The following is a 24,566-nucleotide window of genomic DNA, read 5'->3' on the forward strand; positions in this document are numbered from 1 at the left end:
ACTGCAGCCTCAATTTCTCTGGCTCACATGATCCTCCCACCTCAGCCTCCCAAATAGCTGGGACCACAGGTGGGTACCACCATGCCCGCCTAATTTTTGTATTTTTTGTAGAGATGGGATTATGCCATGTTGCTCAGGCTGATCTCTACCTTCTGGGCTCAAGTATCTCTCTGCCTCCACCTTCCAAAGTGCTGGGATTATAGGCGTGAGCTACCATGCCCAGCCCTGCTTTAATTTAAAGTGTATTACATTTGATATTAGTACAGCCCCTTCAGCTCTTTTTTGGTTACTATTTTAATTGTATCTTTGTATCCTTTTACTTTCAATCTGTTTCTGTATTTAAAATGTTTATCTTGTAGATAGCACATTGGTGGATCATATTTTGTTCTTTAATCCTTTCAGCCAGTCTGCTTTTCTTTCTTTCTTTCTTTTTTTGAGACAGAGTTTTGCTTTTGTCACCCAGGCTGGAGTGTTATGGTGCGATCTCAGCTCACTGCAACCTCTGCCTCCTGGGTTCAAGGGATTCTCCAGCCTCAGCCTCCTGAGTAGCTGGGATTACAGGTGCGTGTCATCAGGTCTGGCTAATTTTTGTATTTTTAGTAGAGACACGGGTTTCTTCATGTTGGTCAGGCTGGTCTTGAACTCCTGACCTCAGGTGATCCACCGCCTTGGACTCCCAAAGTGCTGGGATTACAGGCGTAAACCACCACGCCCGGCCAGTGGTGGATTTTTTTTCTCAGAAAATCTATTCCATTCTTTTTCCAGAAACCAAATTTGTACAAGTTAACTAAAATAAATATTTATACTCTAACTTTTTTGTTCTGAGGTTATATTGAGTTTTTAGAATTTTATCTTTACATGTTTAGAAAAATTAGAAAATATAGATAAAACATAATCAAGAAAATAATAACATCTTTCCTTCTGTTCAAAGTTCATTACTATTAGCCGAGTTCAGTGACTCACACCCGTAATCCCAGCATTTTGGGAGACTGAGGCGGGCGGATCACTTGAGCCCAGGAGTTCGAGACCAGCCTGGGCAACATGGCAAAACCCTGTCTACAAAAAATACAAAAATTAGCCAGGCGTGGTTGCATGTGCCTGCAGTCCCAGCTACTGGCAAGGCTGAGGTGGAGAACCACCTGAACACGGTAAGTCAAGGCTGCAGTGGCGCAGCCTCTGTCCCCCAGGCTGGAGTGCAGTGGTGCAATCTCGGCTCACTGCAACCTCTGCCTCCTGGGTTCAAGCGATTCTCCTGGGATTACAGGCGCGCGCCACCACACCTCGCTAATCTTTGTATTTTCAGTAGAGGAGGGGTCTCACCATGTTGGCCAGGCTGGTTTTGAACTCCTGACCTCAAATGATCCACCTGCTCCGTCCTCCCAAAGTGCTGTGATTACAGGCGTGAGCCACCACTCCCGGCCGGTAGTTTTCTTTCTTAGAGGCAGGATCTTACTCTGTCGCCTGGGCTGGAGTGCAGTGGCACGATCTCAGTTCACTGTAGCATTGATCTCCCAGGCTCAGGCGATTCTCCTGTCTCAGCCTCCCGAGCAGCTGGGATCACAGGTGTGTGCCACCACACCTGGGTAATTGTTAAATTTTTTTATTTTTATTTTTTAGAGATGGAGTCTTGCTATGTTGCCTAGTCTGGCAACATGGGATCCTCCAACTCCTGGCTTCGAGGGATCCTCCCGCTTCGGCCTCCCAAAGCGCTGAGAATTACATACGTGAGCCACTATGCCCGGCCTATATTGTTTTATATTTCTTCAATTTTATTTTGTGGTCGCTGGAGATCTGTTTCCTTCTTTGATTCCCCGCACCGTGCTTCTACAGCTGCTCCATGTAATCTGCTCAAGACTTCTGCTGCATTCAGTTCAACACAGAGGAAGGAAGCTCTTAGGCCCGAGTCAGCCAACCAGACAAAGATCCGTTCTCATACCCAGGGGAGCTGGTCTAGCCACTCGACCAGCGCCCTGGATAGCTCCAGTTTGTGTGAGCGCGACCACCCGCAGCCGCGTGATTAAGAGCGCTCCGGGCCAAGCAGTCTCCGTGGGAGTGAGGGCGTGCGTGCGTGCGGCGGAAATCCCGCCTTCCGGCTCCCGCTGTTGGCCTTGGCCACGGCCAGGGCGCTCCAAGTAGGAAGATAAGCGGGATTGCTGGAAGCGGGAGAGTCCGGAGGAGCAGCGAAGGGCTCCTCTTCCCCATTGGCTGCGCCCGTGGAGCAGCGTCGTTGCGATTGGCCGTACGCGGAGGGCGGCTGTCCCGCGTCGGCCCCTCGGGCCACGAGAGACGCCGGGATCGCAGGCGCCGGCTGAGCAAGCGGCTCCTGGGAGGCTGCGTCCGGACGCCCGCGGGGCGAGGCGGCCGGGCCCTGCGCTTCAGGTCCTGGCCTGGGGCACCCGGGCGGCCGGTGGCGGGGGCGGTGCGGGCGCGGGGCTGGCGGGCGGCGGAGCACGGGAGGCGGGCGTGGGCGCGGCGGCCGCACCGCGGCCCGCGCCGACCGCCCGCGGCGCAGCCTCGGGCCTCTCTCCATCTCTTAAGTGGTGGTGGCTGTGGGTTTTTCTGCAGGCGATCCTTTTGAGTGATTTGTTTCACGCACGCGCCCTGCTGTGGGGTAAAGCGGCAGATTCATGCTGCTGTCATTTGTCGTTAAAACGATGGGCTCCCTGTCGTGTGTGTGTATCTTTTCGATTTGAGGGCAGGGGGATGACATTGTGACTTGGCTTCCTGTGACCGTCCATTCTCAAGGTCTCGTCAGCGTGGTGCAGAAACTCGGCACACCCTGCCTACCTTGGAAGGAAGATTTCCCTTCCCCACCTCCCTCTCCCTCCATCTCTTCCCTCTTTCCCTGTCCCCCCTTCACTCACCTCCCCAGCTCTTCTCTCCCCCCTTTCTGTTCTCTCGCTCTCTTTTTCCTTTTCTGCATTAAACCGTTCGGGAGTGTCTTTGTAAACTATTAAAAAGCGTTAGGTCTTCAACATGTACGTTTACTTGCAGGCCTGAGACCTGGGAGGAAGCTAGAGAAAAGATGCCCTCTGAATCTTTCTGTTTTGCTGCCCAGGCTCGCCTTGACTCCAAATGGTTGAAAACAGACATACAGGTGAGGTTTGACATGTCTTTTTCTTGGTGTGTTTCTGCTTCCATGTTTAAATTTCTTGTGCAAGGCTTTTGTTTTTTAGGGTATGTAAAGGGAGATCAGTTGTATCTTGCTGAATTAGAGGAGCAGGTTTGTTTCCTGTAACTTAAAATGTAACAGTTTTTATGGCTGTTTTTGTAGATTGTGCACGGCTGCCTTTTAATTAGTTTCTTGCAAGTGCACGAAACTTGAGATCTATGAATAGGCAAAATTTTTTTCCTATTATTACTGGTTAAGAAATCTGCCACACTCCTAACCATATCATGGTGACTGTTGTTTTTTACTGATAGTTTTTGAGCTGTTGAGTTAACTGTGGAGGGGAAAATTGGAGAAGTAAGTTGCAGTAATTATGGCCGCTAGGAACTCACTCATTTTATGAGGTCTTGTGTTTGTGTTTCTGGAGAGAGAAGAGTTAGTTCAGTTGAGCTGTTTGTTTTGTATTTGTAACTCCTTATTGAGAGGAGTGCTCAGATTTTCACATCAAGAATATGAGGAAAGAGTGTTGGCCTTAGATCCTAATTTTTTTATTTAACGTGGTAATTGCAAGCTTGTCAGGAGATTATTAAATAAATACTAACAGTAATATTTCGATAGACAATTCTTTACACCCAATCTACTTTTATTTGGAAATGGCTTGGAAAAACTACTTTTGGAACTCCTTATCAGCAGCAAAAAGAAGTGTTTGAAATATCTTGTGTGTGTCTGTGTATTTTACTACTCCCTAAGGTTAACCATTTTAAGTATTAAGTAATCTGCCTTGACTGTTCATCGAAAGTCGTGTAGGCTGTTAAGCAGTAGTTGATCATGGATACTTACACTGAAATGTTATTGCCCCTTCCTAATTTTTCTTTTTCTTTTTAAACAGGTATTGAGTGTTGGTAGATATGAGAGTCCAGTGTTTAGAACTGTGTTGTGTGGCCGGGCGCAGTGGCTCACGCCTGTAATCCCGGCAGTTTGGGAGGCCGAGGTGGGTGGATCCCCTGAGGTCAGGAGTTGGAGACCAGCCTGACCAACATGGTGAGACCCCATCTCTACTAAAAATACAAAATTAGCCAGGGGTGGTGGTGTATGCCTGTAATCCCAGCTACTCGGGAGGCTGAGGCAGGAGAATCGCTTGAACCCAGGAGGCGGAGGTTGCAGTGAGTCAAGATCACGCCATTGCACTCCAGCCTGGGCAATGAGAGCAAAACTGTTTCAAAAAAAAAAGCTGTCGTGGATGATGGGATTGTTATTCATAGTGTAATGTTACATAAGACAGAGCACAGAGAATTGGGTCAAGAATTGGTGTAGTTACTCTTTGGGTTTGTTTCTCTTTAAACATGTCCTTTGATTTAGCTATAATGGTCTGTTTTTGTCATTTTAAGTGGATGGGAGAGGTGAGAGATGAGTACTTTCATATTTCTGAAATCCTGAGATTCTGGCAAAGTTGTTTTAATAATTGTTTTTATATTAGTGTTTATGTATTTAGAGAAACTTTTTGGAGTAAAGGACTTTACCTAATGAAGTTTTTTTCTTAATAATTGTAATTTAATAACTGCTAAACATGAGTTCTAGTGTCTTGATCTAAAACCAGTTTAATGCTGAATTGAGTTCCTGTGATGGGTTAGGCAGATAAACATACAGTGAAGCACCATTTATGTCTTAGAGGGCCTGTTGTTTTGATTTATTAAGTTTAATACACAGTACTTGGCCCTTGTTACACATTTACAATATGATTAGAAAGTCTTTTTTTTTTTTTTTTGAGACACAGTCTCGCTCTGTCGCCCAGGCTGGAGTGCAGTGGCATGGTCTTGGCTCACTGCAAGCTCCACCTCCCGGGTTCACACCATTCTCCTGCCTCAGCCTCCGGAGTAGCTGGGACTACAGGCGCCTGCCACCATGCCTGGCTAATTTTTTGTGTTTTTAGTAGAGATGGGGTTTCACCGTGTTATCCAGGACGGTCTCGATCTCCTGACCTTGTGATCTGCCTGCCTCGGCCTCCCAAAGTACTGGGGACAGGCGTTAGCCACTGGGTCTGGCCTCTGCTTACCTTATCAAATAAAACAGTTTACAGTAACCTTACAATCAAAACACAGCATCATAGATGGAGACACAAAGCCCGACGTTGTTATTACTGTTTTTTTATCAGCCGGTACAAGTATTCTAGTGATGGTGCTGTGCTGCGTAGCTACCCTGAACACACTACTTTCTCACTGTGTTAAGGGTATGTCATATTTTTACTGTTAAGTACTTATGTGTCAATAAGTGTAAGGAAATGTTTGCCTATCAGTAGCATATAAATTCAGAGGCAGGAATGATGGTAATGCCAAACAACCACAGATATTCCACGTGGGTGGCTGAGATAATGACAGTTTTGCTTTCTTACGGTTCACTGTACACAAACTTTGTGTAATGTAGAAAATAAATGTTTTGTAAAATTACCTTCAGGCTATGTGTATAAAAGATGTATATAATACGTAAATGAGTTTGCTGTTTCAACTTGGGTCCCATCCCCAAGATAACTTATTATGTGTATGCAAATATTCCAAAATATGAAAAATTCTGAATCACTTCTGATCCCAAGCATTTCAGATAAGGCATACTTAACCTGTAACTCAAGATGTATTTTACCCGTTTACCTGATCTAGATGCTATATTTTTGTTAGGTATATATTAGCTTTATATGTACAGGTGTCAGTGACTATAAGACCTGGCTTTAAATTTAACCTTTTCCTTAATATTGGATGGGCCACATATATTCTGTTGTATGTGTATATAAGGTAACACAAGTCCTTTTGTCTCCCCCAGTTCCTTTTGCATATGAGAAAACATAAGCCATTTTGTGCCTCTTGCATCTTAAGCCATAGTCTATTTTACTGTGTGGTTTCCTATCTGGTTACTTTTGGGAGTACCAGATGGTCTCATAAAAACAGTGGGTTTTCCTGAAACTTTTGGATTAATATTGAACTTGTTTATCATCTTTTATAATATTGAACTTGTTTATCATCTTTTAGCTGTGCGGTCAGAGAAGAAACGCCTTAGGAAGCCAAGCAAGTGGCTTTTGGAATATACAGAAGAATATGATCCGGTATTTACTCCTAAGAAAAAACAAAAGAAGTTACAGGAGCAGGTGCACAAGGTGTGTTGCAAAATTTTGGCAAACTTTCACTGGTCCTTAGGAAACTGCAATTTTATCTTCAGTGTCATACTTTAGCTTCATGAAACAGTAATTTCCTTAACTGGGATCTTGTTTTTTATTCTCAGCTTCTAGCACAGTACTTAGGATTTAGTGGTTATTCAGGAAATATATAAATGAGTCTACATATTATATTTCTTTATGTATATATTTTTCCCTCTTTGCTTTCAAAGAGTATTTAATGACTTAGGAATATTGTTATGATTTAATCTTAAGTAAAAATATGGGATATAAAGTGAAATATATATAATCTGACCCTAATTTCAAAAATAAATACATCTTATTTGTCTTATTTTTTAATTCAGTTTTTTTAAAATGAAGTATTTAGAGACATTTTGACCTTCTACGCCTACATAGGTTAATATGTAGTTAAAAAATGGAACATTTTCCTTTATAATCAGTTTAACAGATTTACATCTTATATAAGATCTGTTTATCTGACATCAACTGCCTTTCAGATTTCACCAGTTATCCCCTAACCTTTACCTTTGGATTATTCATACCAGGTCTCAGTCTAGGACTACTCATTGTAACTGGTTGTTATGGTTCTCAAATCCCTTTGAATTCAGAGCAATCTCTTTTTCCTGATCAAGATCATGTCTTTAAGAGAGTGACATGTAAAGTTATCTACTTCTCTATATTTGTGTAATTGCTTCCCCATAGGTGTCACTTAGATTTTCTCTATCTCCTGTTCTCTGTGAAGTGGAAGATAGAACCTATCAGTTTGATAGATTGAAGTTGAACATTTTTAGCTAGACTATACCAGAGATGAAAATGTGTAACATATTGCATATGGAGGGTTACAAAAAGGAATATTTTATTCCCATCAGCCATTCCCTGACAGTTTGTTTTTTCTTTTTTTAAAATGGAGACAGGGTCTTGCCCAAGCTGGAGTGCAGAGATACATGAACACAGTTCACTGCAGCCTTGACCTCCTGGGTTTAAGCAATCCTTCCATCTCAGCCTCCTGAGTAGTTGGGACCACAGGTGCACACTACCACACCTGGCTAATTTTTAACAACAAGTTTTTTGTAGTGGCAATGTCCCACTGTGTTGCCCTGGCTGGTCTGGAATTCCTGGGCTCCAGTGATCTTTCTGCCTCAGCCTCCCAGAGTGTTGGGGTTACAGGTGTGAGCCACCACGCCCAGCTTCCCTGATGGTTTCTTGAAAATGCCAGTTGAAGATCTTTACCTATATTAATAATTTTATTAGAGGTTACAAAATGCAGACTTCAGGTTTTATTATTTTCTCTATTTTTATTAAGTGATAGTCTCTTTCATTAACTGGACTCTATTATTGTCCTGAAATACTTGAAAGGCAGAATAAGTGCTTCTTTCTTTCCCATTAATTACCAATTGTAACATTAAGGAGTTCATTAGTAGTTGTTTTAATTGGAGACATTAGAGCAGTCTTTTCCCCTGCCTTTGAATTACTGTTGTGGACTTATCATGATATTATAGCTTCAGTGTATCTCAGTCAACTTCATTGTTTTCTTTATTTAATTTTGGTTAAAATATATATATTTATATGTTATATATATGTTATATGTATATGTTATATATATTTGTATGTTATATATGTTATATATGTTATATATATAGATATGTTATATATATTTATATATGTTATATATAGTTATATATATTTGTATATATATGTTATATATATGCTATATATATATAAAAATATATATATATAACATTTTATTATTTTATCCCTTTTTTTTTTTTTTTGGAGAGAGAGTCTCGCTCTGTTGCCCAGGCTGCAGTGCAGTGGCATGATCTCGGCTCACTGCAAGCTCCGTCTCCCAGGTTCACACTGTTCTCCTGCCTCAGCCTCCCAAGTAGCTGGGACTACAGGTGCCCACCACCATGCCTGGCTAATTTTTTGCATTTTTAGTAGAGATGGGGTCTCACCGTGTTAGCCAGGATAGTCTCCATCTCCTGACCTTGTGATCCGCCCGCCTTGGCCTCCCATAGTGCTCGGATTATAGGCGTGAGCCACAGCGCTGGGCCTGTTTTATCCATTTTTAAGTGTACAGTTCAGTGGCATGAAGCACAGTTACATTGTTGTGCAACCATCTCCACCATCCATCTCAATAATTTTTTTCATCTTTCCAAACTAAAAGTCAATACCCATTAACCAATAACTCCCTTTTCTGCTCAGCCCCTGGCAATTGCCATTCTATGTTCTATCTTAAGAATTTTCTTATTCTGGATACCTCATATACTTGAAATCATATGATATTTGTTCTTTGTGTCTAATTTCCCTTGGCATACATAATGTCTTCAAGGTTCATCCACTTTTTGTAGCCTTTGTCAGAATTTCATTCCTTTTAAAGGGCGTTATTCTTTTTGACACTTAAATTGCAACAATTTTGGCCTGTGGACTCTATTTTTATTTTTTGTTCTTAGGTAAGCTCCCGCTGTGAAGAGGAAAGCCTTCTAGCCCGAGGTCGATCTAGTGCTCAGAACAAGCAGGTGGACGAGAATTCTTTGATTTCAACCAAGGAAGAGCCTCCGGTTCTTGAAAGGGAGGTTCCGTTGGCCAAGCATGGTGGCTCAAGCTGGTAATCCCAGCACTTTGGGAGGCTGAGGCAGGTGGATCATGAGGTGAGGAGATTGAGACCATCCTGGCTAACATGGTGAAACCCCGTCTCTACTAAAAATACAAAAAATTAGCCGGGCGTGTTGGCGGGTGCCTGTAGTCCCAACTACCCGGGAGGCTGAGGCAGGAGAATGGCATGAACCTAGGAGACAGAGGTTGCAGTGAGCCGAGATCCTGCGACTGCACTCCAGCCTGGGTGACAGAGCGAGACTCCATCTCAAAAAAAAAAAGGAAGTTCCGTTTTTGGAAGGCCCCTTGGCTCAGTCAGAACTTGGAGGTGGACATGCTGAGTTGCTGCAGCTGACCTTGTCTGTACCTGTGGCTCCGGAAGTCTCTCCACGGCCTGCCCTTGAGTCTGAGGAATTGCTGGTTAAAATGCCAGGTAAGGTGGGGTTGGGGTCTCAGTATTTGAGCAGGTATGATTAGAGGAAGCAGGAGATTTTAGTATGTTTTGATGTAAAGCCAACATAGTATCTATATACAATAAACTACTCCCTTTTGTCCTGGGAAATACTTACAATGATGGCTAATTAGATATAGTTACTAACTATGAATTGTAGCACGCTATCAAGAAGACATATTTTTGATAACTATGCTCCTTGCTCCAGTGTTGCTCTTCATGATTGTTGATCAGCCACTGTGTAAATTACAACCAGGATAACAGGGCTTCAAGAGGGGCACCGCACATTAGTGGAATAAGGACTGTGCTTCAAGTGCTGGCTCCACCAGTCCTTGTGTTACTTGGGAAGTTGTTTAGTCTCTGAACTTGTTTCCTCATTTATAAAATGGAGATCATAATGTATTAATGTATGATGTTGTATACCTGACCACATAGTAATTACCAGTTCATTCGAAGTTAATTACCAGTTACTTCTCACTTGATCATTCTTTATATATCACCTGGGGAGAGTTGGATCTAAACACATTGTCTCTAATTCACCTTGTAACTATTGAATATTATAGGCAGTCAAGGAATGGGAAGAATCCTCTTTTCTGTACCCCTTTAAATTTTGGATGTAACTTTTTTACATTATCAACAGGAGCTTTTGATGTTGTTCCTTAAAGAAATGATTCCAATTGTGCTTAAACTAGTTGGGTATAATAAAAAAGATTTTTTAAAGAATAGTAAAGATAGTTGTTGTTTCAGTACCTATTATGTGCCAGACTCGATTTATTAAGTCAGCTCTTTTATATAATTCTTGAGTCATCCTATGAATTATCTTTTACCTATTGAATTTTATTTACTTAGGGGCAGAGCAGAAAGTGTAAGTTTGGTCCATTTATGACCATTATTCAAGCTCTGTTTCACTCCTTTTCTCCTTATTTTGTCCTCCCAAAAATCAGTTGTTATAAAGATAGTTCTGTCTCTTTGATTTCTCCCTTAGTTATTTTGTGATTTAAAGTCAACACACACATCCCTCACATTAGTTTGTGCTTGCATTGAGAACTATTTACTTGTTTTGTTTACTAATATTTTATAATCAAATTACCATCCTGCCTCTTCCCATAAGATGATGGAGAAAACATCAAAAACATTGACATTCATTTTGTGTGGTATACAGATTTTTAAAAAATTAACTTGTGCCCAGTTTCTAAATCATTTAATGTAAAGATACATGCATTTGAGGACTGTATGAAAGTAAATGTCAAAGAAAACCAACTAAGAAACTTCTTGAATCCAAAGATTTAGACCCTGGATTTATGCCCAAGAAGGGGGACCTTGGCCTTTCTAAAAAGGTATGTTATCTTTGTAAGTTCTAAAAGAAATAAACTCAGGAAATGAAGAATTTTAAAAATGACATTTTGAGTAGTAGTTATAACATTGATGTGCATGCATATAGAAATTAGTGTGTGTGTCAGCAGGCATACATGATCTGAGATTTCCTACAGGAAAGGCTGTTTTGCAGTTGTGTGACCATGTATGTGTATAAACTGGTTTCAGGTGTCCTTTCCAAGTGAAAAAAATGTTTCAATGCTTTTAAGATTAAGTTTGTGTTTGTTATAATTTCTTTTCTGGGTTCAAATCCTCTTACCTGTTTTCTGCTAAACTACTCTCTCAAACATCACTAGTCTATTCTATCCTATTGCCATGTTGTCGTAGCCCTTTTGTTTTTTTTTTTTTTTTGAGACAGGGTCTGATTCTGTCACCCAGGCTGGAGTGCAGTGGCATAATTTTGGCTCACTGTAATCTCTGCCTCCCAGGCTCCCCAGATAATTTTTTGTATTTTTTTGGTAGAGACGGGGTATCAATTTTTTTACGTGATTCATACTTTTTGTGTTTTATTCAAGAAATCTAGTGTGATGGCTCAAGCGTATAATCCCAGGACTCAGGGAACCTGAGGCGGTAGGATTGCTTAAGCTCAGGAGTTTGAGACAAGCCTGGGCAATAAAGGAGACCTTGTCTCTACACAACAAAAAAGAATGCCAAAAAACTCCGGGAAACGGGTGTGGTGTTGTGTGTCTGGTCCCAGCTACTCAGAAGGCTGAAGTGGTAGGATGTCTTGAGCCCTGGAGGTCAAGGCTGCAGTGAGCTATGAGTGCGCTATTGCACTCCACCCTGGGTGACAGAGCAAGACCCTGTCTCAATCAATCAATCAGTGAAATCTCTGTGTACCCCATGGACACAAAGATGTTCTTCCTGTGTTTTCTTTTAGGAGCTTTTTAGTTCTGATTTCACATATAGATGTTTGTTCCATTTTGAATTTTTGAGACGGAGTTTTGTTCTCCCCCATGTTGATGTCCAGTTGTTTTACCACCATTTACCAAAAAATTCGTGATATTGGCGGGGCGCGGTGGTTCACACCTGTAAATCCCAACACTTTGGGAGGCCGAGTCAGGCAGATCACTTGAGGTCAGGAGTTGGAGACCAGCCTGGCCAACATGGTGAACCCCATCTCTACTAATAATACAAAAAATATATATATAGCTAGGTGTCGTGGTGTCTGCCTGTAATCTCAGCTACTTGGGAGGCTGAGACAGGAGAATTGCTGGAACCTGGGAGGCAGAGGTTGTAGTGAGCCGAGGTCACGCCGCTGCACTCCAGCCTAGGCGACAGAGCGAGACGCTCTCTCTCTCAAAAAAAAAAAAAAATTCCCTGCTATTTATCCTCACCATCTCTCAGACTCCTAATCTCTTTTAAGTATTAATTATGCTTAATAACTCTTTGTCACTGTTGAATTTTTACTTTGGGGGAGAGGGGATTGCCATTAAATTTGGGATCAGAGCAAGAGAAAATCAGAATTATTGGTTATGGCTAGCACCAAACTCTGGAGAAAAGTGCCTTCTTGTCGGTTTGGGAGTCTGTCTTGCCATCTGACCTGGTCTACTTCATTGTTGAAGTCCTGGTTACCCTGAGGTATATTTTGTCATAAGGCTAAAGCCATGATTCAGTTCCATTTTAGTTTACCAGGCACACCACCACCCTGTCTGCAGGTGGATTAATCAGTAACAGAATGAGAGATGATCTGTTCTGGTAGTGCTTTAAGGGTACTCTGGCTGAATGTATATCCACACTAGACTATATATACACAGTAAGTCACTGGCATCTTAGTCACATCCTCTAAGAAGTTCTTTGGTCTTTTTCATTCTAAACAGAACAGTTTGATTTTTATTCATATGGTATGATTCTTGTGTGTGTGCATGGGTGTGGGTGTGTGTGGGGGTGTGTGTGTGTGCTGTTAATTTTTATTTTAATTTATAAAATTGATCAGAATAGAAATGAGAATATTTCCTGCATTATTCTCTGACTGTAGTTTGGGGAGCATTGTAATTATTTTGTTCCACAGCTTTTGGGTAACTGTTAAACAGTGAACTAATTTGTTATCTAAATAAAATGATTGGTATTTAAAAAAAAATACGGAAATGTATTTTGTGGATTTGTCTAGGAGTGTCGTTTTGTTGAATTGGATACCTAACATTTGCCCATTCATTTTACTTCACGTGGTTAGACTTCTGATATATACTGAACATGAGGAGAATTGCAGTCTTATGATTTATTAATATGATAAAATGAGCATTGAGAAATTCACAGCTGTATTTTATTTTGTTTTAGTCCCAAACATTAGGAACTCTACAGCAAGAATGGCCTTTATTTTTTATTTATTGATTTATTTGAAATGGAGTTTTGCTCTTGTTGCCCAGGCTGGATGCAATGGTGCGATCTTGGCTCACCACAACTTCCGCCTCCCAGGTTCAAGCGATTCTCCTACCCCAGCCTCCCGAGTAGCTGGGATTACAGGGATGTGCCACCATGCCCAGCTAATTTTTTGTATTTTTAGTAAAGATGGGGTTTCTCCATGGTGGTCAGGCTGGTCTCGAACTCCCGACCTCAGGTGATCCACCCGCCTCACCCTCCCAACATGCTGGGATTACAGTCGTGAGCCACCATGCCCGGACAGAAGGGCCTTTATTGTATTGACTTTTTGTGACCACTAAATGTTGTTTTACAGTTATGATGAGGAATATTATCATTCTTGTAGGAAAAGACATTTGCTTGGGTTGAACTAATTCATACAAGTACAAGTATTAGTAGTGGGTGAATCAAATGTTTGGCCCTTGATTAGACTCCTGATGTTGAGTATTTGTTTTGAGTTTTAATGTTGCTTTAATTTGGATTAATCTGAAGTCATTTTAAGTTGGAATGCCATTCAGTATTTCAGAACTGTTTAATGTACAGTTCACCAAGTATACAGGTCTGTGTCAAATCTAATAGCTGTGAATACAATTGTAGGAAGATGGATTATTTTTCTTTTTTTTTTTTTTTTTTTTTTTTGAGACTTGCTCTGTCTCCCAGGCTGGAGCACAGTGGCGCAATCTTGGCTCAACGCAACCTCCGCTTCCTGGGTTCAAACAATTCTGCCTCAGCCTCCCGAGTAGCTGGGATTACAGGCGTGTGCCACTGCACTTAGCTAATTTTTGTATTTTTAGTAGAAACGGGGTTTCACCATGTTGGCCATGGTTGGCCAAGCTGGATTCAAACTCCTGACCTCAGATGATCTGCCCCCTCTTGGCCTCCCAAAGTGCTGAGATTACAGGCATGAGCCACCATGCCTGGCCGGGAAGTTGGATTTTAAGTACAGGGTGGAGTGCAATAACATTGAACCTGTGGGTCTCTGGGTACATATCCCTTCTCTTTCTCTACTTCAGTCACAGAAAGCATTGTGTATCTGGTCTATATAGTCTATATGTTGGAAATCTCTGGCCAGTCTTTATTGTGGTGTTCACAGGTCTGTTGGAGTTTTTTGTTGTTGTTGTTGTTGTTTGTTTTTTTGAGATGGAGTCTCTCTCGTTGCCCAGGCTGGAGTGCAATGGTGTGATCTCGGCTCACTGCAACCTCCTCCCTCCGGGTTCAAGCAATTCTCCTGCCTCAGTCTCCCAAGTAGCTGGGATTACAGGCATGTGCCATCATGCCCAGTTAACTTTGTATTTTTAGTAGTGATGGGGTTTCTCCATGTTGGTCAGGCTGGTCTTGAACTCCCAACCTCAGGTGATCCACCCGCCTCAGCCTCCCAAAGTGCTAGGATTACAGATGTGAGCCACTGTGCCTGGTCTGTTGGAGCATTTTTAAATCTGCTTCCTTTTCCCCCTGAAGTTTCTGTTCAACCCCTTACTGTGGTCATGTTGATTTTTTTAATTGCTAAAAGAAGTCAAAAGTGTATATCCATGGCGGCTGATGATTCAGACTTTGGCATATAAGGTAACGGGTTTATTTTTTTCATTCCTCTGTAAATGGTGTTGTTTTCACTTATTTGTAGTGCTTATGAAGCTGGTCACCTGGAGAATGGACTAACTGAATCTTGTGCCACATCTTATTAAAAGATTTTGGTGGAGGTGAGTATTTTTGAGATTTAAAAAATGTAATACAGTAGTAAGTTTGAAGCACTTTGTCCGTTAACCACAAAAATTGTTTCATGTGTAAGCCAGACCAGTGAGGTACAAGTTTTCAAACTGGTTTGCCCAAAATCTGCTTCCTGAAACAGATAAAACATTCATAAATTGAACATCTACTCTACTAGGACTTTTAGTAGGAATGCTACCTGTAATCTCTTGAAAGCATTACAGAGATTTCCGTTATTATCTGTAGTATTCCTGTTTTTTAGAAGAAATGTGAAGATGAACAAGGTAGCAAGATCAGGGAACTAAATCCACATCTGACCAATTTCATGGTCATATTCCTGTCTTCTTATCCACCCCAGGTTTTCTCCATGCCACTTCTGTCTTCCACTCTTCATTTGTCTGCCAATGCCATTTATTGATTAGTGTCATTTTTGAAATATTATTCCAAATTTGAGCACACTGCAGCAGACATGGTGTGCTAGCAAAGAGTATCATGGGAAGATGATATTTCATATGACCTATGATTATTAAATTTTCTAACAAGTAAATCTAGCAATATGTTAGCTTATTTAGCCGTGTGGCAATTGTAATCCCATAGGTTGGTCAATTTGCTTGTAAGATTTAAAAATAGGCTGCTTTCAAAATAATATCAGGCCGATCATGGTGGCCCACAACTGCAATGCCAGCGCTTTGGGAGGCTGAGATAAGAGGATCACTTGAGGCCAGGTGTTCCATCCAGACCAGGCTTGGCACTTAGTGAGACCCTGTCTCTATCTACAATTTAAAAAACATCAGCTAGGGATGGTGGTGTATGTCTGTAGTCACAGCTGCTTGTTAAGCTGATGTGGGAGGATCCCTTGAGCCGGAGAGGTTGAGGCTGCAGTGAGCTGTTGCTCACACCAGGCACTGTAGCCTGGGCAACAGTAAGAGGCAATGTCTCTTAAGATAATAGTAGTAATAATAATAACATCAGCTCTTTTCCTGTATTTTTATATTTCGTTTTTAAAATAAAACCTACAACATGAACTTTATCCATTATAAATTTTGTGGAAGTGTTCCAGCTTATGAGAATTTCAAACCTTTCTGTTGTGCTCATATTAAGTTGTCTTATAGTGTTAGGCTGCAAGCAGTTTTGATGGCAGAGCTTCTCCAACTCAATCAGGCAGTCAAAAAAAGAGCTCACTGAGGCAGTCTTCAAAACTCCAGCTTTCATATTGTTAACTAGCAGAAATATCCTAGAATGTTTAATGAAATATCTCTTAGATTCCTCTTTGTGTTTCTATAACACAGTTGAAATGTGTTTAATGGAAAGTGCGGGAGGGACTAGAAGAATTTCTTTTTTTTTTTTGGTTTGAGACAGAGTCTGGCTCTGTCAACCAGGCTGCAGTACAGTGGCGTGATCTTGGCTCACTGCAGCCTCCGCCTCCCGGGTTCAAGCGATTCTCCTGCCTCAGCATCCTGAGTAGCTGGGACTACTGGTGTACTCCACCACACCCGCCTAATTTGTTTTGTATTTTTAGTAGAGACAGGGTTTCACCATGTTGGCCAGGATGGTCTCGATCTCCTGATCTCGTGATCCGTCTGCCTCAGCCTCCCAAAGTGATGAGATTACAGGCGTGAGCCACTGTGCCTGGCCTGGTGTTTTAAAGAACTAACTTTTAACTTTGGTTCTTGGAAAAGACTAGTAATACTAGTTTTTTTTTTTTTTTTTTTTTTTTTAAGGAAAAGGGTTTAGTCATAGGACTTTGATGACAATTCCTTTTTTTTTTTGAGACAGAGTCTCACTCTGTTGCCCGGGTTAGAGTACAGTGGCACTATCTCAGCGCACTGCAACCTCCACCTCCCAGGTTCAAGCCATTCTTGTGCCTCAGCCTCCTAAGTGGTTGGAATTACAGGCGTGCACCACCACACCCAGATAATTTTTTGTATTTTTAGTAGAGACAGGGTTTCACCATGTTGCCCAGGCTGGTCTTGAACTCCTGAGCTCGGGCAGTCCACCCACCTTGGCCTCCCAGAGTGCTGGGATTACAGCAGTGAGCCACTGAGCCCAGCAGATGACAATTCTTTATGAAGAAGAAATTGAGTAACCTGTTTAAGACACTCAAGAAAAGAAAATGTGAGTAAAGCATTTTTTGTTCTAGCAAAACCAACTTTTCAGATGAAAAACATGTAAACTTCTCAATGAGCTGTAACTTTGGAAGTATTGTTCTCATGAGCCCTTCCTTAGGAATGGAGTGGAGAAAGATCTTTGGACAACTGGATGACTGTAGATCAACCTGCAACTGATGATGGGCGTGAAACAGTTATTTGTTAAACCTAGACTGCATGAGTGTTAAGGGAGAGAGCATGGCATAGCTATGTGCTTAGACATTGTAGATTATGGTTGTAACTGTTATGCAGTGTTTCTTCTGTTAATATCATCCATCACAATTTTCACTTTTGTATTTTCATTTCTAGAGATTCCATTTGAGTCCTTTTTATATCTTCTGTTTCACTCTTTATAACATTCATGCTTTCCTTCTATTAGCATAGGGAGCATTTCTGTAAGAGAGGTTTTAATGTCCTTGTCTGTGAATTCCGTAATCTCTGATCACTTCTAGATCCATCTCTGTTGATTGATTCTGTCATTTCTATTGATTGATTGCCCTAGTTATGGGAGCATGGTTGTATGCCTGCTAATTTTTGATTGAATGCTAGACGTTAATTTTATGTTCTGTGCAGGATTTTGTTTTATTTTTTGAAAGAGCCTTAGTTTTGTTCTGCCATACATGTAAGTTACATGGGGTCAGTTTGATGTTTTCAAAGCTTGATTCTGAGGTTTGTTAGGGCTGATCCACACAACCTTTACCCTTGGGCTCATTTATCCATACTACGAAGGCAATACTCTTCTCAGGACTCCACCTGATGCTTGGTGTATGAGAAGATCTTTCTGTCCTTCTTTGTGGAAACACAGGCTTTTCCCAGACTGTGCATCATGGTGATGCTGCTTATTACTTTCTAGTGCTTCTTTCCCCAGTATTCTGTAGTTTTCTTAACCTATGCTCAGAGCAGTACTCAGACAGATACTCAAGGGGCCCCTCGACTCATCTCTGGAGCTTGCTGTATTCTTGTCATTTGGCCTACGTATAGCTGATCTGTCTCCTGAGCTCAGCAAGTTCTTTGGGCTCTATTTGGGTTCCCCTTTCCTGTGCTGCAGCCTGGAAGCTGCTTCTGGGCAGTGTTTTGCTTCTCTGAGGGATCCCAGCTCTGGGCTTTCTGTTGTCCAGTTTTTGGTAACAGCTTTTTGGTATATTCTGTCCCGTTTTCTAGTTGATTATAGCAAGGAAGTAATTTCTACAAAATTAATCCTTTATAGGTGGAGGAAGCACAGGCCTTCCCAATCTGTTTTTAATCAAATCCATTGAGTTTTAAATTTTATTATTGTATTTTTCTATTCCAGAATTTCCATTTTTAAAAAATATCAACTTTATTGAGGTATAATTATATTAAACACATCCCTTTAAAATGTTTAGTTTGAAATGTTTGACAGTTTCTTTAACTGCCACTTTAGGTACTTTTTTCTAGTTGAAACTTCTGTGTTGGAATTGTTAATATGATCTTTTTTTTTTTGAGAAGGAGTCTTGCTCTGTTGCTCAGGCTGAAGTGCAGTGGCACAATCTTGGCTCACTGCAACCTCCACCTCCTGGGTTCAAGTAATTCTCCTGCCTCAGCCTCCTGAGTAGCTGGGACTGCAGGTGCCTGCCACCACACCTGGCTATTTTTTGTATTTTTAGTAGAGATGGGGTTTCACCAGATTGGCCAGGCTGGTCTTGAACTCCTGACCTCATGATTCGCCTGCCTTGGCCTCCCAAAGTGCTGGGATTGCAAGCGTGAACCGTGCCTGGCTGTTAATAGGATCTTTTAATTGCTTGACCCTATTAAAGGTAGTTATTTTAAAAGTGTATTTATAAACCTCGTCCAACCCCATAGATTCCTTAGCTGCCTCTCTTTGTCCCTCTTGGTTGACTCATGCCTGTGAGCTGCCCTTCGGCTCCAGTCTCCGCTGTGATGTCACACAAGAGAGTTGGAGTATGGCTTCCTGACTGCCTACCAAGGAGTCAGTGACACAGCCTGGAAGGTGTGGCGAGTGTGGGTGTGAATTCCCTGTGGTATGAACATTCACCACTTTACAAGGAGACATGAGGGAACTGAGTGTTTTTATTCCTCCCTTTTTCTTTCCTCCTTGGACTATTTTATGGTGTAGTTTCTTCTTGCAAACCTTCTGGAAAAGCTACATATGCCTAGTGAATGTGCTGGCTGAACAGTTGGTTGTATTTGCAGCTCATTGAGAAGAGGGGGCACTAACATAGGGGTCAGCACATTTTTTCTGTAAAGCACCAGCTAGTAAATGTTTATGTGGACCATACGTGCTCTTTTATAACAACTCACCTTGGCCATTGTCCTGTGAGAAGCCGCCAAACGTGTGTGTGGCTATATTCCAGGAAAACTTTGTGGATACCAGAATTTGAATGTCATATAATTTTCATGTGTTGACATATGATTTTTTTTTTTTTTTCCTGAGAGGGAGTCTTGCTCTGTTGCCCAGGCTGGAGTGCAGTGGCGCGATTTTGGCTCACTGCAACCTCCACCTCCTGGGTTTAAGCAATTCTCCTGCCTCAGACTCCGGAGTAGCTGGGATTACAGGCATGTATCCATGTCCGGCTAATTTTTTTTTTGTATTTTTAGTAGAGACGGGGTTTCACCATGTTGGCTGGGCTGGTCTTGAACTCCTGACCTCATGATCCAGCCATCTCGGCCTCCCAAAGTCTGAGATTACAAGTGTGAGCCACTGTGCTTGGCTGACATACGATTCTTTTGAGTATGTTTCAACCATTGAAAAATATAAAATCACTCTTTTTTAATATATATTTTTCTTTTTTTAGGAAATTAAAGGAAATAAGAATGGCTCCTACATAGAGTAGGCTAAAATCACGCTTAGCTGACTGTGAAGTCATATACCACATACCATTGCTTCATTGATCTTGTCTTGCTTTCCCACTTCCCTCACCCCATTGCCCCGAGCTGGCATCTGCTGAGCAGAGTGTCAACACTTCAGTTCATTCCTCAGGCTCTTCTTTCGTGACAGAAGTCTTTATATTTCTGTTTTCAGGATCCACTTTTGGTCTGTTCTATTGACTTCTATTTTTTTTTTTTCATTTTTCAATGATGCAGTCTTGTATCTTTGTCATTATTATTTTTGCCTGACTTCCAGATATTGTATATGCAATATTGTAGCAATAAATCGAGGAGCAATATCTTCCTCCAGAGAGGATGTTCTAGGCAATCCTAGGTCACTGCAGTCCTGCTGGAAATTGAGAGAATGCGGAACTGGGCTGGTTTTCTGTGAAGGCTGGTCTACTTCTAACTCGCCTATATTTCTGGTGTGTGGCCCTTTGAGGTTCCAGCTCAGAGCATGGGGTCTTCCAGGCCTCTTTCTCTTGTATGAGGGCCCTGGGAGTCTCTCAGAAGCTCCGTTTTGCTTCTCAGTCTCATACCTGCTTGCTTAGGTTCTCTGGGCCTCTTTCTTCCTCTCGTGGGTCTTAGGCTATAGGAAGACGTCACTCCCTTGCTGCTTCTCAGATGTCTTCAAATCGACGTACTTAATGTTCCTGTCTGACCTTTCTAATTGTTCCAGGAATCTGTTCTTAACATTTTTTCATATGTTGTCCTGTGTTCAGTAGGTGTTTAGTATTTTTCTGTAGATTTCAGAAAAAAAGCCATATACCTCTACTCATCTGCAAATATTTGAAGATATTACTTTTCTGTCAAATTGTAAGGACATGAAAAAGAAACATTTTCTAACCTATACATTAATCAGATATTCATTTGTTATATTATTCAGTTTTGGATTTTACTGCCTGACTCTATTGTTCTGAAGGCACTTTAATAAATGCCTTAACGGGCCGGGTGCGGTGGCTTACGCCTGTAATCCCAGCACTTTGGGAGGCCAAGGCGGGCAGATCACGAGATCAAGAGATCAAGACCATCCTGGCTAACACGGTGAAACCCCAACTCTACTAAAAATACACAAAAAATTAGCCAGGCCTGGTGGCGGGTGCCTGTAGTCCCAGCTACTTGGGAGGCTGAGGCAGGAGAATGGCATGAACCCAGGAGGTGGAGCTTGCAGTGAGCCAAGATGGCACCACTGCACTCCAGCCTGGGCTACAGAGCGAGACTCCGTCTCAAAAAAAAAAAAAAATGCCTTAACGGTTTGCTTGCCTAGTCCTGATTGGTATTAAAGTATTGGTGGCCTACGTATGGGAGCGTGAAGGCTTGCCCTGGCTGCCGTGTTGCAGGTGTGGGTGCATGTTATGGTGTTGGTGGGAAGCGAATAAGCCTTGGAGTTGGGCCTCTTCCCAAATCCCACCTCTCACAGCCTCAGTGTTGTGTGGCCTTTGGTCAAGTCATTGAACCTCTGAGCTTCAGTTTACTAACTTACAAAAAGTGAGCCTGTTACTGCCTCTTTTGCTGGGGTCTTTTGATGATGAAAGTGCCTTTACTTGGCATGTCATTTCAGAGGTGTGAGATAGGAATGTGAGATTGGAAAAAATTGGAAAAGAGTTCTCAGCCCAAATAACCTAATTAGAAGCATCTGGGATCTGAACCAAAAAAGTCAAAAGTTGAAAACCTACTGGGCACGTTTAGGTAAGTCAGCTACTAATAAAAAGCTAATTGGAGACAGTTGTAGAAATAAATACTCTCACTTTACAAATGGAAAGTCTCATTCTTTTTTTTCTTTTTCTTTCTTTCTTTCTTCCTTTTTTTTTTTTTTTTTAATGAATAGGGTCTCTGTCACCCAGGTTGGAGTGCTGTGGTGTGATCAGAGTCAAACACCTGGGTGCAGGTGACCCTCCTGCTGTAGCCTCCCCAGTAGCTGGGATTATAGGCGTGTGCCATGTACTTGGCTAATTTTTATATTTCTGTAGAGACACGGTCTTACCATGTTGCCCAGGCTGCTCTTGAACTCTTGGACTCAAGCAGTTCTTCTGCCTTGGCCTCCCAAATCTCTGGGATTACGGCGTGAGCCACCACGCCCTGCCTGTAGTCCCTGTTCTTATCAGTGCCATGGCTGTCTTCCAGTTGTTCCCAGGCTGCTGCTTCCTCAGTCAGGATCCTGTACTGTGTGTCATCTGGAGAGCTCTTCTCCTGGGCTTCACTTTTGCTTGTTCACAGTCTAACTCTCTGGAGACTTCCTCCAGTGAGGCTTGCTTTATTGCCTTAGTAATGTTCCACCTTTAAGGTGCCCAAATTGTTTTTTGAATGGTGCTTACCATTTATTTCGGTCATCAGTTCCTAGGAGGCTTCCATAGTGCTTGTCCCTCCAGGAGTCCAGTCTCCACCTTCCAAAAAAGAATTCCTTGTCACTCAGAAGGACAAGGTCTGGCCTATCCTCTTCCTTCCCAGGTAATAATTGAAAGGTGGTGGTAATTATTCTTGTTTCCATGTAAACTGGGCTTCCTCCTTGGCTTAGTCTTTAAATGTTTCATCTTTTGGCTTTTTTTTTTTAAATGGTACCTCTGTAACACCAATGTTTCTCAATCTAGGCTGTACCGCAGAACACTGGTGTGTGGATCCCAGCCAGTCTGGGGCGATCTCAGAGTGCTTTCAGGGCTGGGCAGGGGTCTCCCCTCTCTGCTTGGGTGTTGGCATCTTCTCCAGGACATCACCTACAGTCCATTTGTTGACTACTCCCAGATTTGAGTCTCTAGCCCTGAACACTCTGCTAAGATCTGGATCTATATTTACTGAGGGTTGGTGGAGTGGGGAGGAGCTCCATGTTTATGTTCAGTAGTTAGTGCAAATCTTAGTGGTTAAGACAGAACTAATTCTCATTCCTCTTCTGTTCCCTCCCTTATTTTCCCTTTCACATTTGATTTAACTGATGTGATTTGAAATAGTTTCTTTTTAAGTCAGGGTCTCACTCTGTTGCCCAGGCTGGAATGCAGTGGCACCGTCACGGCTCACTGCAGCCTTAACCTCCCCAGGCTCAGGTGATCCTCCCACCTCAGTCCCCTGAGTAGTGAGACTACAGGTGCGTACCACCACGCCTGGTTAATTTTTGTATTTTTTGTAGAGACTGGGTTTCACCATGTTGCTCCGGCTGGTCTCGAACTCTGGGGCTCAAGCAGTCTGCCCACCTTGGCCTCCCAAAGTGCTGGGATTACAGATGTGAGCCACCGTGCCCTGCCTGAAGTAATCTTAAAGACTGTACCTCCCTGTCTTGACTTCGACTCTCATCCTTTCTTTTTTGGACCCTTGGTAATAGCCTTTTTTGTTTTGTTTTGTTTGAGATGCTGTCTCACTGTGTCACCCAGGCCGGAGTGCAGTGGTGGGATCTCTGCTCACCGCAATGTCCGCCTCCCAAGTTCAAGCAATTCCCTTGCCTCAGCCTCCCACGTAGCTGGGACTATAGGCGCATGCCACCACACTCAGCTAATTTTTTGTATTTTTAGTAGAGATGGGGTTTTGTCGTGTTAGCTAGGATGGTCTTGATCTCCTGACCTCATGATCCGTCCGCTTCAGACTCCCAAAGTGCTGGGATTACAGGTGTTAGCCACCGCGCCCAGCCAGTAATAGCTTCTTAATTCATCTTCTCTGTTTCTGTTTTCTGAAACACTTTAAGACGCAGATCAAGTGTCATATTCCCTTGAGTGCCTAAAGATAGTCTGTAACTGCTGCAGCACGGCCCACATGGGGCTGTGAGTTCTGGCCACTGTTAGCCTGTTATCATGTGCACTGTGGTAGGGTTTGGACTGAACCCCAGTGCATGTATTCACTGCCCTCCTCTGACTGAATGAGTAGAAGAGTCAAACCTTTCCATTCACTGGTTAAACTTCAGGGGCCCTGAATGCTTTCGGCTTCCTTTTTAATTTTATTTTTTATATTATTTTAATTTTTTAAATTTAAATTAAAAAAATTTTTTGATAGGGTCTTGCTCTATTGCCCAGGCTGGAGTACAGTGGAGTGATCTCAACTCATTGCAGCCTCTACCTCCTGATCTCAAGCAATTCTCCCACCTCAGCCTTCCAAGTAGCTGGGAGTACACGTGCGCCACCACCCCTGGCTAATTTTTTGTATTTTTGGTAGAGATGGGGTTTTGCCATGTTGCCAGGGCTGGTCTTGTACTCCTGAGCTCAAACAGTTCACCTGCCTTGGCCTCCCAAGTGCTGGGATTACAGGTGTGAGCCACCATGCCCAGCCTTCTGGCTAATTTTACAATTTTTTTGTAGAGACAGGGTCTTGCTATGTTGCCTAGATTGGTTTTGAACTCCTGGGCACAAGTGATTCTCTTGCCTCAGTCTTCCAAGGTGCTGGGATTAGAGATGTGAGTCACTATACCTGGCCAGGGCTCACTTTTTAGGAAGGAGTTTACCTCTCCCCCACCAGCTGATATTTTTACCAAAAGTCATATGTTTTGGTTTCAAGTATGTTTATGGCAGTTATCCTGTTAGTGATGTGAACAGAAAAAATAAGAGTGCTGAGAGAAAGCTGTTCCTTCTACAAAAACTGAAGGATGCTGGCTTGCTTGCTGTCGCTACAGAACAAGTTACCAACCACAAATTTGGCAGCTTGTAACAACAAGCATTTACACTCTCACAGTTTCTGTGGGTCAGGAGTCTGGCCATAGCTTAGTTCTGTCCTCTACTTCAGGTTTCACAAGACTGTAGTCAAGATGTTGGCTAGGGCACACTATCACCTGGAGCTCAGGTCCTCGTTGGTAGAATTGGATCCATTGTGGTTGTGGGACTGAAACCCTGGGCCCTTGGAGGCTGCCCC

General features: G+C 42.4%; 1 protein-coding gene across 1 annotated transcript in view; it reads left to right on the forward strand.

Annotated features, from left to right (window-relative positions):
- Nucleotides 1-2,285: 2,285 nt before the first annotated feature.
- The window catches only part of LOC134760247 (E3 ubiquitin-protein ligase HERC2-like), a 40,056-nt gene continuing 17,775 nt past the window's right edge, over nucleotides 2,286-24,566 (forward strand). Inside the window, exons 1-7 of the mRNA XM_063716511.1 lie at nucleotides 2,286-2,379; nucleotides 2,995-3,097; nucleotides 3,999-4,150; nucleotides 6,127-6,251; nucleotides 8,723-9,297; nucleotides 10,600-10,652; nucleotides 14,669-14,744. The gene's annotated coding sequence lies outside the window, so the exon portion shown is untranslated. The remainder of the gene's footprint in view (nucleotides 2,380-2,994; nucleotides 3,098-3,998; nucleotides 4,151-6,126; nucleotides 6,252-8,722; nucleotides 9,298-10,599; nucleotides 10,653-14,668; nucleotides 14,745-24,566) is intronic.

Source organism: Pongo abelii, chromosome 16 (genome assembly GCF_028885655.2).
Source record: "Pongo abelii isolate AG06213 chromosome 16, NHGRI_mPonAbe1-v2.0_pri, whole genome shotgun sequence".
Classification (NCBI taxonomy): Eukaryota; Metazoa; Chordata; class Mammalia; order Primates; family Hominidae; genus Pongo; species Pongo abelii.